Source organism: Phaenicophaeus curvirostris, unplaced genomic scaffold (genome assembly GCF_032191515.1).
Source record: "Phaenicophaeus curvirostris isolate KB17595 unplaced genomic scaffold, BPBGC_Pcur_1.0 scaffold_83, whole genome shotgun sequence".
NCBI classification, from domain to species: Eukaryota; Metazoa; Chordata; class Aves; order Cuculiformes; family Cuculidae; genus Phaenicophaeus; species Phaenicophaeus curvirostris.
In genome coordinates, this window is record NW_027206705.1 from 567011 (window position 1) to 590785 (window position 23775).

The following is a 23775-nucleotide window of genomic DNA, read 5'->3' on the forward strand; positions in this document are numbered from 1 at the left end:
GAAGCTGTTACCATCAAATGTTTGCCCTCGTTAGACTACCCTCTGGAAGCGCATTCACTTCAAGCTGCAGATTCCCTCCTAACAGCAAGCTTTAGGATAGGGTACTGAATTGTAACTTACTTTCGCCTAATAATGCGATTTTGGCAAAGAGACTATCTCCCGCAGGGAAGCTGCTACCATCAAATGTTTGCCCTCATTAGACTCCCCTCTGGAAGCGCTTTCACTGCAAGCTGCAGATTCCCTCCTAACAGCAAGCTTTAGGATAGGGTCCTGAATTGTAACTTACTTTCGCCTAATAATGCGATTTTGGCAAAGAGACTATCTCCCGCAGGGAAGCTGCTACCATCAAATGTTTGCCCTCATTAGACTCCCCTCTGGAAGCGCTTTCACTGCAAGCTGCAGATTCCCTCCTAACAGCAAGCTTTAGGATAGGGTACTGAATTGTAACTTACTTTCGCCTAATAATGCGATTTTGGCAAAGAGAGTATATCCCGCAGGGAAGCTGCTACCATCAAATGCTTGCCCTCATTAGACTCCCCTCTGGAAGCGCTTTCACTGCAAGCTGCAGATTCCCTCCTAACAGCAAGCTTTAGGATAGGGTACTGAATTGTAACTTAACTGCGGCTAATAAGGCGATTTTAGCAAAGAGAATATCTCCCGCAGGGAAGCTGATACCATCAAATGTTTGGCCTCATTAGATTCCCCTCTGGAAGCGCTTTCACTGCAAGCTGCAGATTCCCTCCTAACAGCAAGCTTTAGGATAAGGTACTGAATTGTAACTTACTTTCGCCTAATAATGCGATTTTGGCAAAGAGAATATCACCCGCAGGGAAGCTGCTAACATCAAATCTTTGCCCTCATTAGACTCCCCTCTGGAAGCGCTTTCACTGCAAGCTGCAGATTCCCTCCTAACAGCAAGCTTTAGGATAGGGTACTGAATTGTAACTTACTTTCGCCTAATAATGCGATTTTGGCAAAGAGAGTATCTCCCGCAGGGAAGCTGTTGCCATCAAATGTTTGCCCTCGTTAGACTCCCCTCTGGAAGCGCTTTCACTGCAAGCTGCAGATTCCCTCCTAACAGCAAGCTTTAGGATAGGGTACTGAATTGTAACTTACTTTCGTCTAATAATGCGATTTTGTAAAAGAGAGTATCTCCCGCAGGGAAGCTGTTACCATCAAATCTTTGCCCTCGTTAGACTACCCTCTGGAAGCGCATTCACTTCAAGCTGCAGATTCCCTCCTAACAGCAAGCTTTAGGATAGGGTACTGAATTGTAACTTACTTTCGCCTAATAATGCGATTTTGGCAAAGAGACTATCTCCCGCAGGGAAGCTGCTACCATCAAATGTTTGCCCTCATTAGACTCCCCTCTGGAAGCGCTTTCACTGCAAGCTGCAGATTCCCTCCTAACAGCAAGCTTTAGGATAGGGTCCTGAATTGTAACTTACTTTCGCCTAATAATGCGATTTTGGCAAAGAGACTATCTCCCGCAGGGAAGCTGCTACCATCAAATGTTTGCCCTCATTAGACTCCCCTCTGGAAGCGCTTTCACTGCAAGCTGCAGATTCCCTCCTAACAGCAAGCTTTAGGATAGGGTACTGAATTGTAACTTACTTTCGCCTAATAATGCGATTTTGGCAAAGAGAGTATATCCCGCAGGGAAGCTGCTACCATCAAATGCTTGCCCTCATTAGACTCCCCTCTGGAAGCGCTTTCACTGCAAGCTGCAGATTCCCTCCTAACAGCAAGCTTTAGGATAGGGTACTGAATTGTAACTTAACTGCGGCTAATAAGGCGATTTTAGCAAAGAGAATATCTCCCGCAGGGAAGCTGATACCATCAAATGTTTGGCCTCATTAGATTCCCCTCTGGAAGCGCTTTCACTGCAAGCTGCAGATTCCCTCCTAACAGCAAGCTTTAGGATAAGGTACTGAATTGTAACTTACTTTCGCCTAATAATGCGATTTTGGCAAAGAGAATATCACCCGCAGGGAAGCTGCTAACATCAAATCTTTGCCCTCATTAGACTCCCCTCTGGAAGCGCTTTCACTGCAAGCTGCAGATTCCCTCCTAACAGCAAGCTTTAGGATAGGGTACTGAATTGTAACTTACTTTCGCCCAATAATGCGATTTTGGCAAAGAGAGTATCTCCCGCAGGGAAGCTGTTACCATCAAATGTTTGCCCTCGTTAGACTCCCCTCTGGAAGCGCTTTCACTGCAAGCTGCAGATTCCCTCCTAACAGCAAGCTTTAGGATAGGGTACTGAATTGTATCTTAACTGCGGCTAATATTTAGAATATGGCAAAGAGAATATCTCCCGCAGGGAAGCTGCTACCATCAAATGTTTGCCCTCATTAGACTCCCCTCTGGAAGCGCTTTCACTGCAAGCTGCAGATTCCCTCCTAACAGCAATCTTTAGGATAGGGTACTGAATTGTACCTTACTTTCGCCTAATAATGCGATTTTGGAAAAGAGAGTATCTCCCGCAGGGAATCTGCTACCATCAAATATTTGCCCTCATTAGACTCCCCTCTGGAAGCGCTTTCACTGCAAGCTGCAGATTCCCTCCTAACAGCAAGCTTTAGGATAGGGTACTGAATTGTAACTTACTTTCGCCTAATAATGCGATTTTGGCAAAGAGAGTATCTCCCGCAGGGAAGCTGCTACCATCAAATGTTTGCCCTCATTAGACTCCCCTCTGGAAGCGCTTTCACTGCAAGCTGCAGATTCCCTCCTAACAGCAAGCTTTAGGATAGGGTACTGAATTGTAACTTTCTTTCGCCTAATAATGCGATTTTGGCAAAGAGAGTATCACCCCCAGGGAAGCTGCTAACATCAAATGTTTGCCCTCATTAGACTCCCCTCTGGAAGCGCTTTCACTGCAAGCTGCAGATTCCATCCTAACAGCAAGTTTTAGGATAGGGTACTGAATTGAAACTTACTTTCGCCTAATAATGCGATTTTGGCAAAGAGAGTATCTCCCGCAGGGAAGCTGCTACCATCAAATGTTTCCCTCATTAGACTCCCCTCTGGAAGCGCTTTCACTGCAAGCTGCAGATTCCCTCCTAACAGCAAGCTTTAGGATAGGGTACTGAATTGTACCTTAACTGCGGCTAATAAGGCGATTATGGCAAAGAGAGTATCTCCCGCAGGGAAGCTGCTACCATCAAATATTTGCCCTCATTAGACTCCCCTCTGGAAGCACTTTCACTGCAAGCTGCAGATTCCCTCCTAACAGCAAGCTTTAGGATAGGGTACTGAATTGAAACTTTCTTTCGCCTAATAATGCGATTTTGGCAAAGAGACTATCTCCCGCAGGGAAGCTGCTACCATCAAATGTTTGCCCTCATTAGGTGCCCTCTGGAAGCGCTTTCACTGCAAGCTGCAGATTCCCTCCTAACAGCAAGCTTTAGGATAGGGTACTGAATTGTATCTTAACTGCGGCTAATAAGGCGATTTTGGCAAAGAGAATATCTCTCGCAGGGAAGCTGCTACCATAAAATGTTTACCCTCATTAGACTCCCCTCTGGAAGCGCTTTCACTGCAAGCTGCAGATTCCCTCCTAACAGCAAGTTTTAGCATAGGGTACTGAATTGTAACTTACCTTCGCCTAATAAAGCGATTTTGGCAAAGAGAGTATCTCCCGCAGGGAAGCTGCTACCATCAAATGTTTGCCCTCATTAGACTCCCCTCTGGAAGCGCTTTCACTGCAAGCTGCAGATTCCCTCCTAACAGCAAGCTTTAGGATAGGGTACTGAATTGTAACTTACTTTCGCCTAATAATGCGATTTTGGAAAAGAGAGTATCTCCCGCAGGGAAGCTGTTACCATCAAATGTTTGCCCTCGTTAGACTACCCTCTGGAAGCGCATTCACTTCAAGCTGCAGATTCCCTCCTAACAGCAAGCTTTAGGATAGGGTACTGAATTGTAACTTACTTTCGCCTAATAATGCGATTTTGGCAAAGAGAGTATCTCCCGCAGGGAAGCTGCTACCATCAAATGTTTGCCCTCATTAGACTCCCCTCTGGAAGCGCTTTCACTGCAAGCTGCAGATTCCCTCCTAACAGCAAGCTTTAGGATAGGGTACTGAATTGTAACTTAACTGCGGCTAATAAGGCGATTTTAGCAAAGAGAATATCTCCCGCAGGGAAGCTGATACCATCAAATGTTTGGCCTCATTAGATTCCCCTCTGGAAGCGCTTTCACTGCAAGCTGCAGATTCCCTCCTAACAGCAAGCTTTAGGATAAGGTACTGAATTGTAACTTACTTTCGCCTAATAATGCGATTTTGGCAAACAGAATATCACCCGCAGGGAAGCTGCTAACATCAAATCTTTGCCCTCATTAGACTCCCCTCTGGAAGCGCTTTCACTGCAAGCTGCAGATTCCCTCCTAACAGCAAGCTGTAGGACAGTGTACTGAATTGTAAATTAACTGCGGCTAATAATGTGATTTTGGCAAAGAGAGTATCTCCCGCAGGGAAGCTGCTACCATCAAATGTTTGCCCTCATTAGACTCCCCTCTGGAAGCGCTTTCACTGCAAGCTGCAGATTCCCTCCTAACAGCAAGCTTTAGGATAGGGTACTGAATTGAAACTTACTTTCGCCTAATAATGCGATTTTGGCAAAGAGACTATCTCCCGCAGGGAAGCTGCTACCATCAAATGTTTGCCCTCATTAGGTGCCCTCTGGAAGCGCTTTCACTGCAAGCTGCAGATTCCCTCCTAACAGCAAGCTTTAGCATAGGGTACTGAATTGTAACTTACCTTCGCCTAATAAAGCGATTTTGGCAAAGAGAGTATCTCCCGCAGGGAAGCTGCTACCATCAAATATTTACCCTCATTAGACTCCCCTCTGGAAGCGCTTTCACTGCAAGCTGCAGATTCCCTCCTAACAGCAAGCTTTAGGATAGGGTACTGAATTGTATCTTAACTGCGGCTAATAAGGCGAATTTGGCAAAGAGAATATCTCTCGCAGGGAAGCTGCTACCATAAAATGTTTACCCTCATTAGACTCCCCTCTGGAAGCGCTTTCACTGCAAGCTGCAGATTCCCTCCTAACAGCAAGTTTTAGCATAGGGTACTGAATTGTAACTTACCTTCGCCTAATAAAGCGATTTTGGCAAAGAGAGTATCTCCCGCAGGGAAGCTGCTACCATCAAATGCTTGCCCTCATTAGACTCCCCTCTGGAAGCGCTTTCACTGCAAGCTGCAGATTCCCTCCTAACAGCAAGCTTTAGGATAGGGTACTGAATTGTAACTTACTTTCGCCTAATAATGCGATTTTGGCAAAGAGAGTATCTCCTGCAGGGAAGCTGTTACCATCAAATGTTTGCCCTCGTTAGACTACCCTCTGGAAGCGCATTCACTTCAAGCTGCAGATTCCCTCCTAACAGCAAGCTTTAGGATAGGGTACTGAATTGTAACTTACTTTCGCCTAATAATGCGATTTTGGCAAAGAGACTATCTCCCGCAGGGAAGCTGCTACCATCAAATGTTTGCCCTCATTAGACTCCCCTGTGGAAGCGCTTTCACTGCAAGCTGCAGATTCCCTCCTAACAGCAAGCTTTAGGATAGGGTCCTGAATTGTAACTTACTTTCGCCTAATAATGCGATTTTGGCAAAGAGAGTATCTCCCACAGGGAAGCTGCTACCATCAAATGTTTGCCCTCATTAGACTCCCCTCTGGAAGCGCTTTCACTGCAAGCTGCAGATTCCCTCCTAACAGCAAGCTTTAGGATAGGGTACTGAATTGTAACTTAACTGCGGCTAATAAGGCGATTTTAGCAAAGAGAATATCTCCCGCAGGGAAGCTGATACCATCAAATGTTTGGCCTCATTAGATTCCCCTCTGGAAGCGCTTTCACTGCAAGCTGCAGATTCCCTCCTAACAGCAAGCTTTAGGATAAGGTACTGAATTGTAACTTACTTTCGCCTAATAATGCGATTTTGGCAAAGAGAATATCACCCGCAGGGAAGCTGCTAACATCAAATCTTTGCCCTCATTAGACTCCCCTCTGGAAGCGCTTTCACTGCAAGCTGCAGATTCCCTCCTAACAGCAAGCTTTAGGACAGTGTACTGAATTGTAAATTAACTGCGTCTAATAATGTGATTTTGGCAAAGAGAATATCTCCCGCAGGGAAGCTGTTACCATCAAATGTTTGCCCTCGTTAGACTCCCCTCTGGAAGCGCTTTCACTGCAAGCTGCAGATTCCCTCCTAACAGCAAGCTTTAGGATAGGGTACTGAATTGTATCTTAACTGCGGCTAATATTTAGAATTTGGCAAAGAGAATATCTCCCGCAGGGAAGCTGCTACCATCAAATGTTTGCCCTCATTAGACTCCCATCTGGAAGCGCTTTCACTGCAAGCTGCAGATTCCCTCCTAACAGCAAGCTTTAGGATAGGGTACTGAATTGTAACTTACTTTCGCCTAATAATGCGATTTTGGCAAAGAGAGTATCTCCCGCAGGGAAGCTGCTACCATCAAATGTTTGCCCTCGTTAGACTCCCCTCTGGAAGCGCTTTCACTGCAAGCTGCAGATTCCCTCCTAACAGCAAGCTTTAGGATAGGGTACTGAATTGTAACTTACTTTCGCCTAATAATGCGATTTTGGAAAAGAGAGTATCTCCCGCAGGGAAGCTGTTACCATCAAATGTTTGCCCTCGTTAGACTACCCTCTGGAAGCGCATTCACTTCAAGCTGCAGATTCCCTCCTAACAGCAAGCTTTAGGATAGGGTCCTGAATTGTAACTTACTTTCGCCTAATAATGCGATTTTGGCAAAGAGAGTATCTCCCGCAGGGAAGCTGCTACCATCAAATGTTTGCCCTCATTAGACTCCCCTCTGGAAGCGCTTTCACTGCAAGCTGCAGATTCCCTCCTAACAGCAAGCTTTAGGATAAGGTACTGAATTGTAACTTACTTTCGCCTAATAATGCGATTTTGGCAAAGAGAATATCACCCGCAGGGAAGCTGCTACCATCAAATGTTTGCCCTCGTTAGACTCCCCTCTGGAAGCGCTTTCACTGCAAGCTGCAGATTCCCTCCTAACAGCAAGCTGTAGGAAAGTGTACTGAATTGTAACTTAACTGCGGCTAATAATGCGATTTTGGCAAAGAGAGTATCTCCCGCAGGGAAGCTGCTACCATCAAATGCTTGCCCTCATTAGACTCCCCTCTGGAAGCACTTTCACTGCAAGCTGCAGATTCCCTCCTAACAGCAAGCTTTAGGATAAGGTACTGAATTGTAACTTACTTTCGCCTAATAATGCGATTTTGGCAAAGAGAGTATCTCCCGCAGGGAAGCTGCTACCATCAAATGTTTGCCCTCATTAGACTCCCCTCTGGAAGCACTTTCACTGCAAGCTGCAGATTCCCTCCTAACAGCAAGCTTTAGGATAGGGTACTGAATTGTAACTTAACTGCGGCTAATAAGGCGAATTTGGCAAAGAGAATATCTCCCGCAGGGAAGATGCTACCATCAAATGTTTGCCCTCATTAGACTTCCCTCTGGAAGCGCTTTCACTGCAAGCTGCAGATTCCCTCCTAACAGCAAGCTTTAGGATAGGGTACTGAATCGTAACTTACTTTCGCCTAATAATGCGATTTTGGCAAAGAGAGTATCTCCCGCAGGGAAGCTGCTACCATCAAATGCTTGCCCTCATTAGACTCCCCTCTGGAAGCGCTTTCACTGCAAGCTGCAGATTCCCTCCTAACAGCAAGCTTTAGGATAGGGTACTGAATTGTAACTTACTTTCGCCTTATAATGCGATTTTGGAAAAGATTCTATCTCCCGCAGGGAAGCTGCTACCATCAAATATTTGCCCTCATTAGACTCTCCTCTGGAAGCGCTTTCACTGCAAGCTGCAGATTCCCTCCTAACAGCAAGCTTTACGATACGGTACTGAATTGTAACTTACTTTCGCCTAATAATGCGATTTTGGCAAAGAGAGTATCTCCCGCAGGGAAGCTGCTACCATCAAATGTTTGCCCTCATTAGACTCCCCTCTGGAAGCGCTTTCACTGCAAGCTGCAGATTCCCTCCTAACAGCAAGCTTTAGGATAGGGTACTGAATTGTAATTTAAGTGCGGCTAATAAGGCGAATTTGGCAAAGAGAATATCTCCCGCAGGGAAGCTGCTACCATCAAATGTTTGCCCTCATTAGACTCCCCTCTGGAAGCGCTTTCACTGCAAGCTGCAGATTCCCTCCTAACAGCAAGCTTTAGGATAGGGTACTGAATTGTAACTTACTTTCGCCTAATAATGCGATTTTGGCAAAGAGAGTTTCTCCCGCAGGGAAGCTGCTACCATCAAATGTTTGACCTCATTAGACTCCCCTCTGGAAGCGCTTTCACTGCAAGCTGCAGATTCCCTCCTAACAGCAAGCTTCAGGATAGGGTACTGAATTGTAACTTAACTGCGGCTAATAAGGCGATTATGGCAAAGAGAATATCTCCCGCAGGAAGCTGCTACCATCAAATATTTGCCCTCATTAGACTCCCCTCTGGAAGCGCTTTCACTGCAAGCTGCAGATTCCCTCCTAACAGCAAGCTTTAGGATAGGGTACTGAATTGTAACTTACTTTCGCCTAATAATGCGATTTTGGCAAAGAGAGTATCACCCGCAGGGAAGCTGCTACCATCAAATGTTTGCCCTCATTAGACTCCCCTCTGGAAGCGCTTTCACTGCAAGCTGCAGATTCCCTCCTAACAGCAAGCTGTAGGACAGTGTACTGAATTGTAACTTAACTGCGGCTCATAAGGCGATTTTGGCAAAGAGAATATCTCCCGCAGGGAAGCTGCTACCATCAAATGTTTGCCCTCATTAGACTCCCCTCTGGAAGCGCTTTCACTGCAAGCTGCAAATTCCCTCCTAACAGCAAGCTTTAGGATAGGGTACTGAATTGTAACTTACTTTCGCCTAGTAATGCGATTTTGGCAAAGAGAATATCTCCCACAGGGAAGCTGCTACCATCAAGTGTTTGCCCTCATTAGACTCCCCTCTGGAAGCGCTTTCACTGCAAGCTGAAGATTCCCTCTTAACAGCAAGCTTTAGCATAGGGTACTGAATTGTAACTTAACTGCGGCTAATAAGGCGATTTTATCAAAGAGACTGTCTCCCGCAGGGAAGCTGTTACCATCAAATGTTTGCCCTGATTAGACTCCCCTCTGGAAGCGCTTTCACTGCAAGCTGCAGATTCCCTCCTAACAGCAAGCTTTAGGATAGGGTACTGAATTGTAACTTACTTTCGCCTAATAATGCGATTTTGGCAAAGAGAGTATCTCCCGCAGGGAAGCTGCTACCATCAAATGTTTGCCCTCATTAGACTCCCCTCTGGAAGCGCTTTCACTGCAAGCTGCAGATTCCCTCCTAAGAGCAAGCTTTAGGATAGGGTACTGAATTGTAACTTACTTTCGCCTAATAATGCGATTTTGGCAAAGAGAGTATCTCCCACAGGGAAGCTCCTACCATCAAATGTTTGCCCTCATTAGACTCCCCTCTGGAAGCGCTTTCACTGCAAGCTGCAGATTCCCTCCTAACAGCAAGCTTTAGGATAGGGTACTGAATTGTAACTTAACTGCGGCTAAAAAGGCGATTTTGGCAAAGAGAGTATCTCCCGCAGGGAAGCTGCTACCATCAAATGTTTGCCCTCATTAGACTCCCCTCTGGAAGCGCTTTCACTGCAAGCTGCCGATTCCCTCCTAACAGCAAGCTTTAGGATAGGGTACTGAATTGTATCTTACTTTCGCCTTATAATGCAATTATGGCAAAGAGAATATATCCCGCAGTGAAGCTGCTACCATCAAATATTTGCCCTCATTAGACTCCCCTCTGGAAGCGCTTTCACTGCAAGCTGCAGATTCCCTCCTAACAGCAAGCTTTAGGATAGGGTACTGAATTGTAACTTACTTTCGCCTAGTAATGCTATTTTGGCAAAGAGAGTATCTCCCACAGGGAAGCTGCTACCATCAAATGTTTGCCCTCGTTAGACTCCCCTCTGGAAGCGCTTTCACTGCAAGCTGCAGATTCCCTCCTAACAGCAAGCTTTAGGATAGGGTACTGAATTGTAACTTACTTTCGCCTAATAATGCGATTTTGGCAAAGAGACTATAACTCGCAGGGAAGCTGCTGCCACCAAATGTTTGCCCTCATTAGACTCCCCTCTGGAAGCGCTTTCACTGCAAGCTGCAGATTCCCTCCTAACAGCAAGCTTTAGGATAGGGTACTGAATTGTAACTTACTTTCGCCTAGTAATGCGATTTTGGCAAAGAGAGTATCTCCCGCAGGGAAGCTGCTACCATCAAATGTTTGCCCTCATTAGACTCCCCTCTGGAAGCGCTTTCACTGCAAGCTGCAGATTCCCTCCTAACAGCAAGCTTTAGGATAGGGTACTGAATTGTAACTTACTTTCGCCTAATAATGCGATTTTTGCCAAGAGACTATAACTCGCAGGGAAGCTGCTGCCACCAAATGTTTGCCCTCATTAGACTCCCCTCTGGAAGCGCTTTCACTGCAAGCTGCAGATTCCCTCCTAACAGCAAGCTTTAGGATAGGGTACTGAATTGTAACTTAACTGCGGCTAATAAGGCGATTTTGGCAAAGAGAGTATCTCCCGCAGGGAAGCTGCTACCATCAAATCTTTGCCCTCATTAGACTCCCCTCTGGAAGTGCTTTCACTGCAAGCTGCAGATTCCCTCCTAACAGCAAGCTTTAGGATAAGGTACTGAATTGTAACTTACTTTCGCCTAATAATGCGATTTTGGCAAAGAGAGTATCTCCCGCAGTGAAGCTGCTACCATCAAATGTTTGCCCTCATTAGACTCCCCTCTGGAAGCGCTTTCACTGCAAGCTGCAGATTCCCTCCTAACAGCAAGCTTTAGGATAGGGTACTGAATTGTAACTTAACTGCAGCTAATAAGGCGATTTTGGCAAAGAGACTATCTCCCGCAGGGAAGCTGCTACCATCAAATGTTTGCCCTCATTAGACTCCCCTCTGGAAGCGCTTTCACTGCAAGCTGCAGATTCCCTCCTAACAGCAAGCTTTAGGATAGGGTACTGAATTGTATCTTACTTTCGCCTAGTAAGGCGATTTTGGCAAAGAGAGTATCTCCCGCAGGGAAGCTGCTACCATCAAATGTTTGCCCTCGTTAGACTCCCCTCTGGAAGCGCTTTCACTGCAAGCTGCAGATTCCCTCCTAACAGCAAGCTTTAGGATAGGGTACTGAATTGTAACTTACTTTCGCCTAATAATGCGATTTTGGCAAAGAGACTATCTCCCGCAGGGAAGATGTTACCATCAAACGTTTGCCCTCATTAGACTCCCCTCTGGAAGCGCTTTCACTGCAAGCTGCAGATTCCCTCCTAACAGCAAGCTTTAGGATAGGGTACTGAATTGTAACTTAACTGCGGCTAATAAGGCGATTTTGGCAAAGAGACTATCTCCCGCAGGGAAGCTGCTACCATCAAATATTTGCCCTCATTAGACTCCCCTCTGGAAGCGCTTTCACTGCAAGCTGCAGATTCCTTCCTAACAGCAAGCTTTAGGATAGGGTACTGAATTGTAACTTACTTTCGCCTAATAATGCGATTTTGGCAAAGAGAGTATCTCCCGCAGGGAAGCTGCTACCATCAAATGTTTGCCCTCGTTAGACTCCCCTCTGGAAGCACTTTCACTGCAAGCTGCAGATTCCTTCCTAACAGCAAGCTTTAGGATAGGGTACTGAATTGTAACTTAACTGCGGCTAATAAGGCGATTTTAGCAAAGAGAATATCTCCCGCAGGGAAGCTGTTACCATCAAATGTTTGCCCTGATTAGACTCCCCTCTGGAAGCGCTTTCACTGCAAGCTGCAGATTCCCTCCTAACAGCAAGCTTTAGGATAGGGTACTGAATTGTAACTTACTTTCGCCTAATAATGCGATTTTGGCAAAGAGAGTATCTCCCGCAGGGAAGCTGCTACCATCAAATGTTTGCCCTCATTAGACTCCCCTCTGGAAACGATTTCACTGCAAGCTGCAGATTCCCTCCTAAAAGCAAGCTTTAGGATAGGGTACTGAATTGTATCTTACTTTCGCCTAATAATGCGATTTTGGCAAAGAGACTATAACTCGCAGGGAAGCTGCTACCATCAAATATTTGCCCTCATTAGACTCCCCTCTGGAAGCGCTTTCACTGCAAGCTGCAGATTCCTTCCTAACAGCAAGCTTTAGGATAGGGTACTGAATTGTAACTTACTTTCGCCTATTAATGCGATTTTGGCAAAGAGAGTATCTCCCGCAGGGAAGCTGCTACCATCAAATGTTTGCCCTCGTTAGACTCCCCTCTGGAAGCACTTTCACTGCAAGCTGCAGATTCCTTCCTAACAGCAAGCTTTAGGATAGGGTACTGAATTGTAACTTAACTGCGGCTAATAAGGCGATTTTAGCAAAGAGACTATCTCCCGCAGGGAAGCTGTTACCATCAAATGTTTGCCCTGATTAGACTCCCCTCTGGAAGCGCTTTCACTGCAAGCTGCATATTCCCTCCTAACAGCAAGCTTTAGGATAGGGTACTGAATTGTAACTTACTTTCGCCTAATAATGCGATTTTGGCAAAGAGAGTATCTCCCGCAGGGAAGCTGCTACCATCAAATGTTTGCCCTCATTAGACTCCCCTCTGGAAACGATTTCACTGCAAGCTGCAGATTCCCTCCTAACAGCAAACTTTAGGATAGGGTACTGAATTGTATCTTACTTTCGCCTAATAATGCGATTTTGGCAAAGAGACTATAACTCGCAGGGAAGCTGCTGCCACCAAATGTTTGCCCTCCTTAGACTCCCCTCTGGAAGCGCTTTCACTGCAAGCTGCAGATTCCCTCCTAACAGCAAGCTTTAGGATAGGGTACTGAATTGTAACTTACTTTCGCCTAATAATGCGATTTTGGCAAAGAGAGTATCTCCCGCAGGGAAGCTGCTACCATCAAATGTTTGCCCTCATTAGACTCCCCTCTGGAAACGATTTCACTGCAAGCTGCAGATTCCCTCCTAACAGCAAGCTTTAGGATAGGGTACTGAATTGTATCTTACTTTCGCCTAATAATGCGATTTTGGCAAAGAGACTATAACTCGCAGGGAAGCTGCTGCCACCAAATGTTTGCCCTCATTAGACTCCCCTCTGGAAGCGCTTTCACTGCAAGCTGCAGATTCCCTCCTAACAGCAAGCTTTAGGATAGGGTACTGAATTGTAACTTACTTTCGCCTAATAATGCGATTTTTGCCAAGAGACTATAACTCGCAGGGAAGCTGCTGCCACCAAATGTTTGCCCTCATTAGACTCCCCTCTGGAAGCGCTTTCACTGCAAGCTGCAGATTCCCTCCTAACAGCAAGCTTTAGGATAGGGTACTGAATTGTAACTTACTTTCGCCTAATAATGCGATTTTGGCAAAGAGACTATATCCCGCAGGGAAGCTGTTACCATCAAACGTTTGCCCTCATTAGACTCCCCTCTGGAAGCGCTTTCACTGCAAGCTGCAGATTCCCTCCTAACAGCAAGCTTTAGGATAGGGTACTGAATTGTAACTTAACTGCGGCTAATAAGGCGATTTTGGCAAAGAGAGTATCTCCCGCAGGGAAGCTGCTACCATCAAATGTTTGCCCTCATTAGACTCCCCTCTGGAAGCGCTTTCACTGCAAGCTGCAGATTCCTTCCTAACAGCAAGCTTTAGGATAGGGTACTGAATTGTAACTTACTTTCGCCTAATAATGCGATTTTGGCAAAGAGAGTATCTCCCGCAGGGAAGCTGCTACCATCAAATGTTTGCCCTCATTAGACTCCCCTCTGGAAGCGCTTTCACTGCAAGCTGCAGATTCCCTCCTAACAGCAATCTTTAGGATAGGGTACTGAATTGTATCTTAACTGCTGCTAATAAGGCGATTATGGCAAAGAGACTATCTCCCGCAGGGAAGCTGCTACCATCAAATGTTTGCCCTCATTAGACTCCCCTCTGGAAGCGCTTTCACTGCAAGCTGCAGATTTCTTCCTAACAGCAAGCTTTAGGATAGGGTACTGAATTGTAACTTAACTGCGGCTAATAAGGCGATTTTGGCAAAGAGACTGTCTCCCGCAGGGAAGCTGCTACCATCAAATGTTTGCCCTCGTTACACTCCCCTCTGGAAGCGCTTTCACTGCAAGCTGCAGATTCCCTCCTAACAGCAAGCTTTAGGATAGGGTACTGAATTGTAACTTACTTTCGCCTAATAATGCGATTTTGGCAAAGAGAGTATCTCCCGCAGGGAAGCTGCTACCATCAAATGTTTGCCCTCCTTAGACTCCCCTCTGGAAGCGCTTTCACTGCAAGCTGCAGATTCCCTCCTAACAGCAAGCTTTAGGATAGGGTACTGAATTGTAACTTACTTTTGCCTAATAATGCGATTTTGGCAAAGAGAGTATCTCCCGCAGGGAAGCTGCTACCATCAAATGTTTGCCCTCATTAGACTCCCCTCTGGAAGCGCTTTCACTGCAAGCTGCAGATTCCCTCCTAACAGCAAGCTTTAGGATAGGGTACTGAATTGTAACTTACTTTCGCCTAATAATGCGATTTTGGCAAAAAGAGTATCTCCCGCAGGGAAGATGCTACCATCAAATGTTTGCCCTCATTAGACTCCCCTCTGGAAGCGCTTTCACTGCAAGCTGCAGATTCCCTCCTAACAGCAAGCTTTAGGATAGGGTACTGAATTGTAACTTACTTTCGCCTAATAATGCGATTTTGGCAAAGAGAGTATCTCCCGCAGGGAAGCTGCTACCATCAAATGTTTGCCCTGATTAAACTTCCCTGTGGAAGGGCTTTCACTGCAAGCTGCAGATTCCCTCCTAACAGCAAGCTTTAGGATAGGGTACTGAATTCTATCTTACTTTCGCCTAATAATGCGATTTTGGAAAAGAGACTATCTCCCGCAGGGAAGCTGCTACCATCAAATCTTTGCCCTCATTAGACTCCCTTCTGGAAGCGCTTTCACTGCAAGCTGCAGATTCCCTCCTAACAGCAAGCTTTAGGATAGGTTACTGAATTGTATCTTAACTGCTGCTAATAAGGCGATTATGGCAAAGAGACTATCTCCCGCAGGGAAGCTGCTACCATCAAATATTTGCCCTCATTAGACTCCCCTCTGGAAGCGCTTTCACTGCAAGCTGCAGATTTCTTCCTAACAGCAAGCTTTAGGATAGGGTACTGAATTGTAACTTACTTTCGCCTAATAATGCGATTTTGGCAAAGAGAGTATCTCCCGCAGGGAAGCTGCTACCATCAAATGTTTGCCCTCGTTAGACTCCCCTCTGGAAGCGCTTTCACTGCAAGCTGCAGATTCCCTCCTAACAGCAAGCTTTAGGATAGGGTACTGAATTGTAACTTACTTTCGCCTAATAATGCGATTTTTGCCAAGAGACTATAACTAGCAGGGGAGCTGCTGCCACCAAATGTTTGCCCTCCTTAGACTCCCCTCTGGAAGCGCTTTCACTGCAAGCTGCAGATTCCCTCCTAACAGCAAGCTTTAGGATAGGGTACTGAATTGTAACTTACTTTCGCCTAATAATGCGATTTTGGCAAAGAGACTATCTCCCGCAGGGAAGCTGTTACCATCAAACGTCTGCCCTCATTAGACTCCCCTCTGGAAGCGCTTTCACTGCAAGCTGCAGATTCCCTCCTAACAGCAAGCTTTAGGATAGTGTACTGAATTGTAACTTAACTGCGGCTAATATGGCGATTTTGGCAAAGAGAGTATCTCCCGCAGGGAAGCTGCTACCATCAAATGTTTGCCCTCATTAGACTCCCCTCTGGAAGTGCTTTCACTGCAAGCTGCAGATTCCCTCCTAACAGCAAGCTTTAGGATAGGGTACTGAATTGTAACTTACTTTCGCCTAATAATGCGATTTTGGCAAAGAGAGTATCTCCCGCAGTGAAGCTGCTACCATCAAATGTTTGCCCTCATTAGACTCCCCTCTGGAAGCGCTTTCACTGCAAGCTGCAGATTCCCTCCTAACAGCAAGCTTTAGGATAGGGTACTGAATTGTAACTTAACTGCAGCTAATAAGGCGATTTTGGCAAAGAGACTATCTCCCGCAGGGAAGCTGCTACCATCAAATGTTTGCCCTCATTAGACTCCCCTCTGGAAGTGCTTTCACTGCAAGCTGCAGATTCCCTCCTAACAGCAAGCTTTAGGATAAGGTACTGAATTGTAACTTACTTTCGCCTAATAATGCGATTTTGTCAAAGAGAGTATCTCCCGCAGGGAAGCTGCTGCCACCAAATGTTTGCCCTCATTAGACTCCCCTCTGGACGCGCTTTCACTGCAAGCTGCAGATTCCCTCCTAACAGCAAGCTTTAGGATAGGGTACTGAATTGTAACTTACTTTCGCCTAGTAATGCGATTTTGGCAAAGAGAGTATCTCCCACAGGGAAGCTGCTACCATCAAATGTTTGCCCTCATTAGACTCCCCTCTGGAAGCGCTTTCACTGCAAGCTGCAGATTCCCTCCTAACAGCAAGCTTTAGGATAGGGTACTGAATTGTAACTTACTTTCGCCTAATAATGCGATTTTGGCAAAGAGAGTATCTCCCGCAGGGAAGCTGCTACCATCAAATGTTTGCCCTCATTAGACTCCCCTCTGGAAACGATTTCACTGCAAGCTGCAGATTCCCTCCTAACAGCAAGCTTTAGGATAGGGTACTGAATTGTATCTTACTTTCGCCTAATAATGCGATTTTGGCAAAGAGACTATAACTCGCAGGGAAGCTGCTGCCACCAAATGTTTGCCCTCATTAGACTCCCCTCTGGAAGCGCTTTCACTGCAAGCTGCAGATTCCCTCCTAACAGCAAGCTTTAGGATAGGGTACTGAATTGTATCTTAACTGCTGCTAATAAGGCGATTATGGCAAAGAGACTATCTCCCGCAGGGAAGCTGCTACCATCAAATGTTTGCCCTCGTTAGACTCCCCTCTGGAAGCGCTTTCACTGCAAGCTGCAGATTCCCTCCTAACAGCAAGCTTTAGGATAGGGTACTGAATTGTAACTTACTTTCGCCTAATAATGCGATTTTGGCAAAGAGAGTATCTCCCGCAGGGAAGCTGCTACCATCAAATGTTTGCCCTCGTTAGACTCCCCTCTGGAAGCGCTTTCACTGCAAGCTGCAGATTCCCTCCTAACAGCAAGCTTTAGGATAGGGTACTGAATTGTAACTTACTTTCGCCTAATAATGCGATTTTGGCAAAGAGAGTATCTCCCGCAGGGAAGCTGTTACCATCAAATGTTTGCCCTCATTAGACTCCCCTCTGGAAGCGCTTTCACTGCAAGCTGCAGATTCCCTCCTAACAGCAAGCTTTAGGATAGGGTACTGAATTGTAACTTACTTTCGCCTAATAATGCGATTTTGGCAAAAAGAGTATCTCCCGCAGGGAAGCTGCTACCATCAAATGTTTGCCCTCATTAGACTCCCCTCTGGAAGCGCTTTCACTGCAAGCTGCAGATTCCCTCCTAACAGCAAGCTTTAGGATAGGGTACTGAATTGTAACTTACTTTCGCCTAATAATGCTATTTTGGCAAAGAGAGTATCTCCCGCAGGGAAGCCGCTACCATCAAATGTTTGCCCTGATTAGACTACCCTGTGGAAGGGCTTTCACTGCAAGCTGCAGATTCCCTCCTAACAGCAAGCTTTAGGATAGGGTCCTGAATTGTAACTTACTTTCGCCTAATAAAGCGATTATGGCAAAGAGAATATCTCCCGCAGGAAAGCTGCTACCATCAAATGTTTGCCCTCATTAGACTCCCCTCTGGAAGCGCTTTCACTGCAAGCTGCAGATTCCCTCCTAACAGCAAGCTTTAGGATAAGGTACTGAATTGTAACTTACTTTCGCCTAATAATGCGATTTTGGCAAAGAGAGTATCTCCCGCAGGGAAGCTGCTGCCACCAAATGTTTGCCCTCATTAGACTCCCCTCTGGAAGCGCTTTCACTGCAAGCTGCAGATTCCCTCCTAACAGCAAGCTTTAGGATAGGGTACTGAATTGTAACTTACTTTCGCCTAATAATGCGATTTTGGCAAAGAGACTATCTCCCGCAGGGAAGATGTTACCATCAAACGTTTGCCCTCATTAGACTCCCCTCTGGAAGCGCTTTCACTGCAAGCTGCAGATTCCCTCCTAACAGCAAGCTTTAGGATAGTGTACTGAATTGTAACTTACATTCGCCTAATAATGCGATTTTGGCAAAGAGAGTATCTCCCGCAGGGAAGCTGCTACCATCAAATATTTGCCCTCGTTAGACTCCCCTCTGGAAGCACTTTCACTGCAAGCTGCAGATTCCTTCCTAACAGCAAGCTTTAGGATAGGGTACTGAATTGTATCTTAACTGCGGCTAATAAGGCGATTTTAGCAAAGAGAATATCTCCCGCAGGGAAGCTGTTACCATCAAATGTTTGCCCTCATTAGACTCCCCTCTGGAAGCGCTTTCACTGCAAGCTGCAGATTCCCTCCTAACAGCAAGCTTTAGGATAGGGTACTGAATTGTAACTTACTTTCGCCTAATAATGCGATTTTGGCAAAGAGAGTATCTCCCGCAGGGAAGCTGCTACCATCAAATGTTTGCCCTCATTAGACTCCCCTCTGGAAACGATTTCACTGCAAGCTGCAGATTCCCTCCTAACAGCAAGCTTTAGGATAGGGTACTGAATTGTATCTTACTTTCGCCTAATAATACGATTTTGGCAAAGAGACTATAACTCGCAGGGAAGCTGCTGCCACCAAATGTTTGCCCTCATTAGACTCCCCTCTGGAAGCGCTTTCACTGCAAGCTGCAGATTCCCTCCTAACAGCAAGCTTTAGGATAGGGTACTGAATTGTATCTTAACTGCAGCTAATAAGGCGATTATGGCAAAGAGAGTATCTCCCGCAGGGAAGCTGTTACCATCAAATGTTTGCCCTCATTAGACTCCCCTCTGGAAGCGCTTTCACTGCAAGCTGCAGATTCCCTCCTAACAGCAAGCTTTAGGATAGGGTACTGAATTGTAACTTACTTTCGCCTAATAATGCGATTTTGTCAAAAAGAGTATCTCCCGCAGGGAAGCTGCTACCATCAAATGTTTGCCCTCATTAGACTCCCCTCTGGAAGCGCTTTCACTGCAAGCTGCAGATTCCCTCCTAACAGCAAGCTTTAGGATAGGGTACTGAATTGTAACTTACTTTCGCCTAATAATGCGATTTTGGCAAAGAGAGTATCTCCCGCAGGGAAGCCGCTACCATCAAATGTTTGCCCTGATTAGACTACCCTGTGGAAGGGCTTTCACTGCAAGCTGCAGATTCCCTCCTAACAGCAAGCTTTAGGATAGGGTCCTGAATTGTAACTTACTTTCGCCTAATAAAGCGATTATGGCAAAGAGAATATCTCCCGCAGGAAAGCTGCTACCATCAAATGTTTGCCCTCATTAGACTCCCCTCTGGAAGCGCTTTCACTGCAAGCTGCAGATTCCCTCCTAACAGCAAGCTTTAGGATAGGGTACTGAATTGTAACTTACTTTTGCCTAATAATGCAATTTTGGCAAAGAGAGTATCACCCGCAGTGAAGCTGCTAACCTCAAATGTTTGCCCTCATTAGACTCCCCTCTGGAAGCGCTTTCACTGCAAGCTGCAGATTCCCTCCTAACAGCAAGCTTTAGGATAGGGTACTGAATTGTAACTTACTTTCGCCTAATAATGCGATTTTGGCAAAGAGAGTATCTCCCGCAGGGAAGCTGCTACCATCAAATGTTTGCCCTCATTAGACTCCCCTCTGGAAGCGCTTTCACTGCAAGCTGCAGATTCCCTCCTAACAGCAAGCTTTAGGATAGGGTACTGAATTGTAACTTACTTTCGCCTAATAATGCGATTTTGGCAAAGAGAGTATCTCCCGCAGGGAAGCTGCTACCATCAAATGTTTGCCCTCATTAGACTCCCCTCTGGAAGCGCTTTCACTGCAAGCTGCAGATTCCCTCCTAACAGCAAGCTTTAGGATAGTGTACTGAATTGTAACTTACTTTCGCCTAATAATGCGATTTTGGCAAAGAGAGTATCTCCCGCAGGGAAGATGTTACCATCAAACGTTTGCCCTCATTAGACTCCCCTCTGGAAGCGCTTTCACTGCAAGCTGCAGATTCCCTCCTAACAGCAAGCTTTAGGATAGGGTACTGAATTGTAACTTAACTGCGGCTAATAAGGCGATTTTGGCAAAGAGACTATCTCCCGCAGGGAAGCTGCTACCATCAAATATTTGCCCTCATTAGACTCCCCTCTGGAAGCGCTTTCACTGCAAGCTGCAGATTCCTTCCTAACAGCAAGCTTTAGGATAGGGTACTGAATTGTAACTTACTTTCGCCTAATAATGCGATTTTGGGAAAGAGAGTATCTCCCGCAGGGAAGCTGCTACCATCAAATGTTTGCCCTCATTAGACTCCCTTCTGGAAGCGCTTTCACTGCAAGCTGCAGATTCCCTCCTAACAGCAAGCTTTAGGATAGGGTACTGAATTGTAACTTACTTTCGCCTATAAATGCGATTTTGGCAAAGAGAGTATCTCCCGCAGGGAAGCTGCTACCATCAAATGTTTGCCCTCATTAGACTCCCCTCTGGAAGCGCTTTCACTGCAAGCTGCAGATTCCCTCCTAACAGCAAGCTTTAGGATAGGGTACTGAATTGTAACTTAACTGCGGCTAATAAGGCGATTTTGGCAAAGAGAATATCTCCCGCAGGGAAGCTGCTACCATCAAATGTTTGCCCTCCTTAGACTCCCCTCTGGAAGCGCTTTCACTGCAAGCTGCAGATTCCCTCCTAACAGCAAGCTTTAGGATAGGGTACTGAATTGTAACTTACTTTCGCCTAATAATGCGATTTTGGCAAAGAGAGTATCTCCCGCAGGGAAGCTTCTACCATCAAATGTTTGCCCTCATTAGACTCCCCTCTGGAAGCGCTTTCACTGCAAGCTGCAGATTCCCTCCTAACAGCAAGCTTTAGGATAGGGTACTGAATTGTAACTTAACTGCGGCTAATAAGGCGAATTTGGCAAAGAGAATATCTCCCGCAGGGAAGCTGCTACCATCAAATGTTTGCCCTCCTTAGACTCCCCTCTGGAAGCGCTTTCACTGCAAGCTGCAGATTCCCTCCTAACAGCAAGCTTTAGGATAGGGTACTGAATTGTAACTTACTTTCGCCTAATAATGCGATTTTGGCAAAGAGAGTATCTCCCGCAGGGAAGCTGCTAACCTCAAATGTTTGCCCTCATTAGACTCCCCTCTGGAAGCGCTTTCACTGCAAGCTGCAGATTCCCTCCTAACAGCAAGCTTTAGGATAGTGTACTGAATTGTAACTTACTTTCGCCTAATAATGCGATTTTGGCAAAGAGACTATCTCCCGCAGGGAAGATGTTACCATCAAACGTTTGCCCTCATTAGACTCCCCTCTGGAAGCGCTTTCACTGCAAGCTGCAGATTCCCTCCTAACAGCAAGCTTTAGGATAGGGTACTGAATTGTAACTTAACTGCGGCTAATAAGGCGATTTTGGCAAAGAGACTATCTCCCGCAGGGAAGCTGCTACCATCAAATATTTGCCCTCATTAGACTCCCCTCTGGAAGCGCTTTCACTGCAAGCTGCAGATTCCTTCCTAACAGCAAGCTTTAGGATAGGGTACTGAATTGTAACTTACTTTCGCCTAATAATGCGATTTTGGCAAAGAGAGTATCTCCCGCAGGGAAGCTGCTACCATCAAATGTTTGCCCTCATTAGACTCCCCTCTGGAAACGATTTCACTGCAAGCTGCAGATTCCCTCCTAACAGCAAGCTTTAGGATAGGGTACTGAATTGTATCTTACTTTCGCCTAATAATGCGATTTTGGAAAAGAGACTATAACTCGCAGGGAAGCTGCTGCCACCAAATGTTTGCCCTCATTAGACTCCCCTCTGGAAGCGCTTTCACTGCAAGCTGCAGATTCCCTCCTAACAGCAAGCTTTAGGATAGGGTACTGAATTGTAACTTACTTTCGCCTAATAATGCGATTTTGGCAAAGAGAGTATCTCCCGCAGGGAAGCTGCTACCATCAAATGTTTGCCCTCATTAGACTCCCCTCTGGAAGCGCTTTCACTGCAAGCTGCAGATTCCCTCCTAACAGCAAGCTTTAGGATAGGGTACTGAATTCTATCTTACTTTCGCCTAATAATGCGATTTTGGAAAAGAGACTATCTCCCGCAGGGAAGCTGCTACCATCAAATCTTTGCCCTCATTAGACTCCCCTCTGGAAGCGCTTTCACTGCAAGCTGCAGATTCCCTCCTAACAGCAAGCTTTAGGATAGGGTACTGAATTGTAACTTACTTTCGCCTAAAAATGCGATTTTGGCAAAGAGAGTATCTCCCGCAGGGAAGCTGCTACCATCAAATGTTTGCCCTCATTAGACTCCCCTCTGGAAGCGCTTTCACTGCAAGCTGCAGATTCCCTCCTAACAGCAAGCTTTAGGATAGGGTACTGAATTGTAACTTAACTGCGGCTAATAAGGCGATTATGGCAAAGAGAATATCTCCCGCAGGGAAGCTGCTACCATCAAATGTTTGCCCTCATTAGACTCCCCTCTGGAAGCGCTTTCACTGCAAGCTGCAGATTCCCTCCTAACAGCAAGCTTTAGGATAGGGTACTGAATTGTAACTTACTTTCGCCTAATAATGCGATTTTGGCAAAGAGAGTATCTCCCGCAGGGAAGCTGCTACCATCAAATGTTTGCCCTCATTAGACTCCCCTCTGGAAGCGCTTTCACTGCAAGCTGCAGATTCCCTCCTAACAGCAAGCTTTAGGATAGGGTACTGAATTGTAACTTACTTTCGCCTAATAATGCGATTTCGGCAAAGAGAGTATCTCCCGCAGGGAAGCTGCTACCATCAAATGTTTGCCCTCATTAGACTCCCCTCTGGAAGCGCTTTCACTGCAAGCTGCAGATTCCCTCCTAACAGCAAGCTTTAGGATAGTGTACTGAATTGTAACTTACTTTCGCCTAATAATGCGATTTTGGCAAAGAGACTATCTCCCGCAGGGAAGATGTTACCATCAAACGTTTGCCCTCATTAGACTCCCCTCTGGAAGCGCTTTCACTGCAAGCTGCAGATTCCCTCCTAACAGCAAGCTTTAGGATAGGGTACTGAATTGTAACTTAACTGCGGCTAATAAGGCGATTTTGGCAAAGAGACTATCTCCCGCAGGGAAGCTGCTACCATCAAATATTTGCCCTCATTAGACTCCCCTCTGGAAGCGCTTTCACTGCAAGCTGCAGATTCCTTCCTAACAGCAAGCTTTAGGATAGGGTACTGAATTGTAACTTACTTTCGCCTAATAATGCGATTTTGGCAAAGAGAGTATCTCCCGCAGGGAAGCTGCTACCATCAAATGTTTGCCCTCATTAGACTCCCTTCTGGAAGTGCTTTCACTGCAAGCTGCAGATTCCCTCCTAACAGCAAGCTTTAGGATAGGGTACTGAATTGTAACTTACTTTCGCCTATAAATGCGATTTTGGCAAAGAGACTATCTCCCGCAGGGAAGCTGCTACCATCAAATCTTTGCCCTCATTAGACTCCCCTCTGGAAGCGCTTTCACTGCAAGCTGCAGATTCCCTCCTAACAGCAAGCTTTAGGATAGGGTACTGAATTGTAACTTAACTGCGGCTAATAAGGCGAATTTGGCAAAGAGAATATCTCCCGCAGGGAAGCTGCTACCATCAAATGTTTGCCCTCATTAGACTCCCC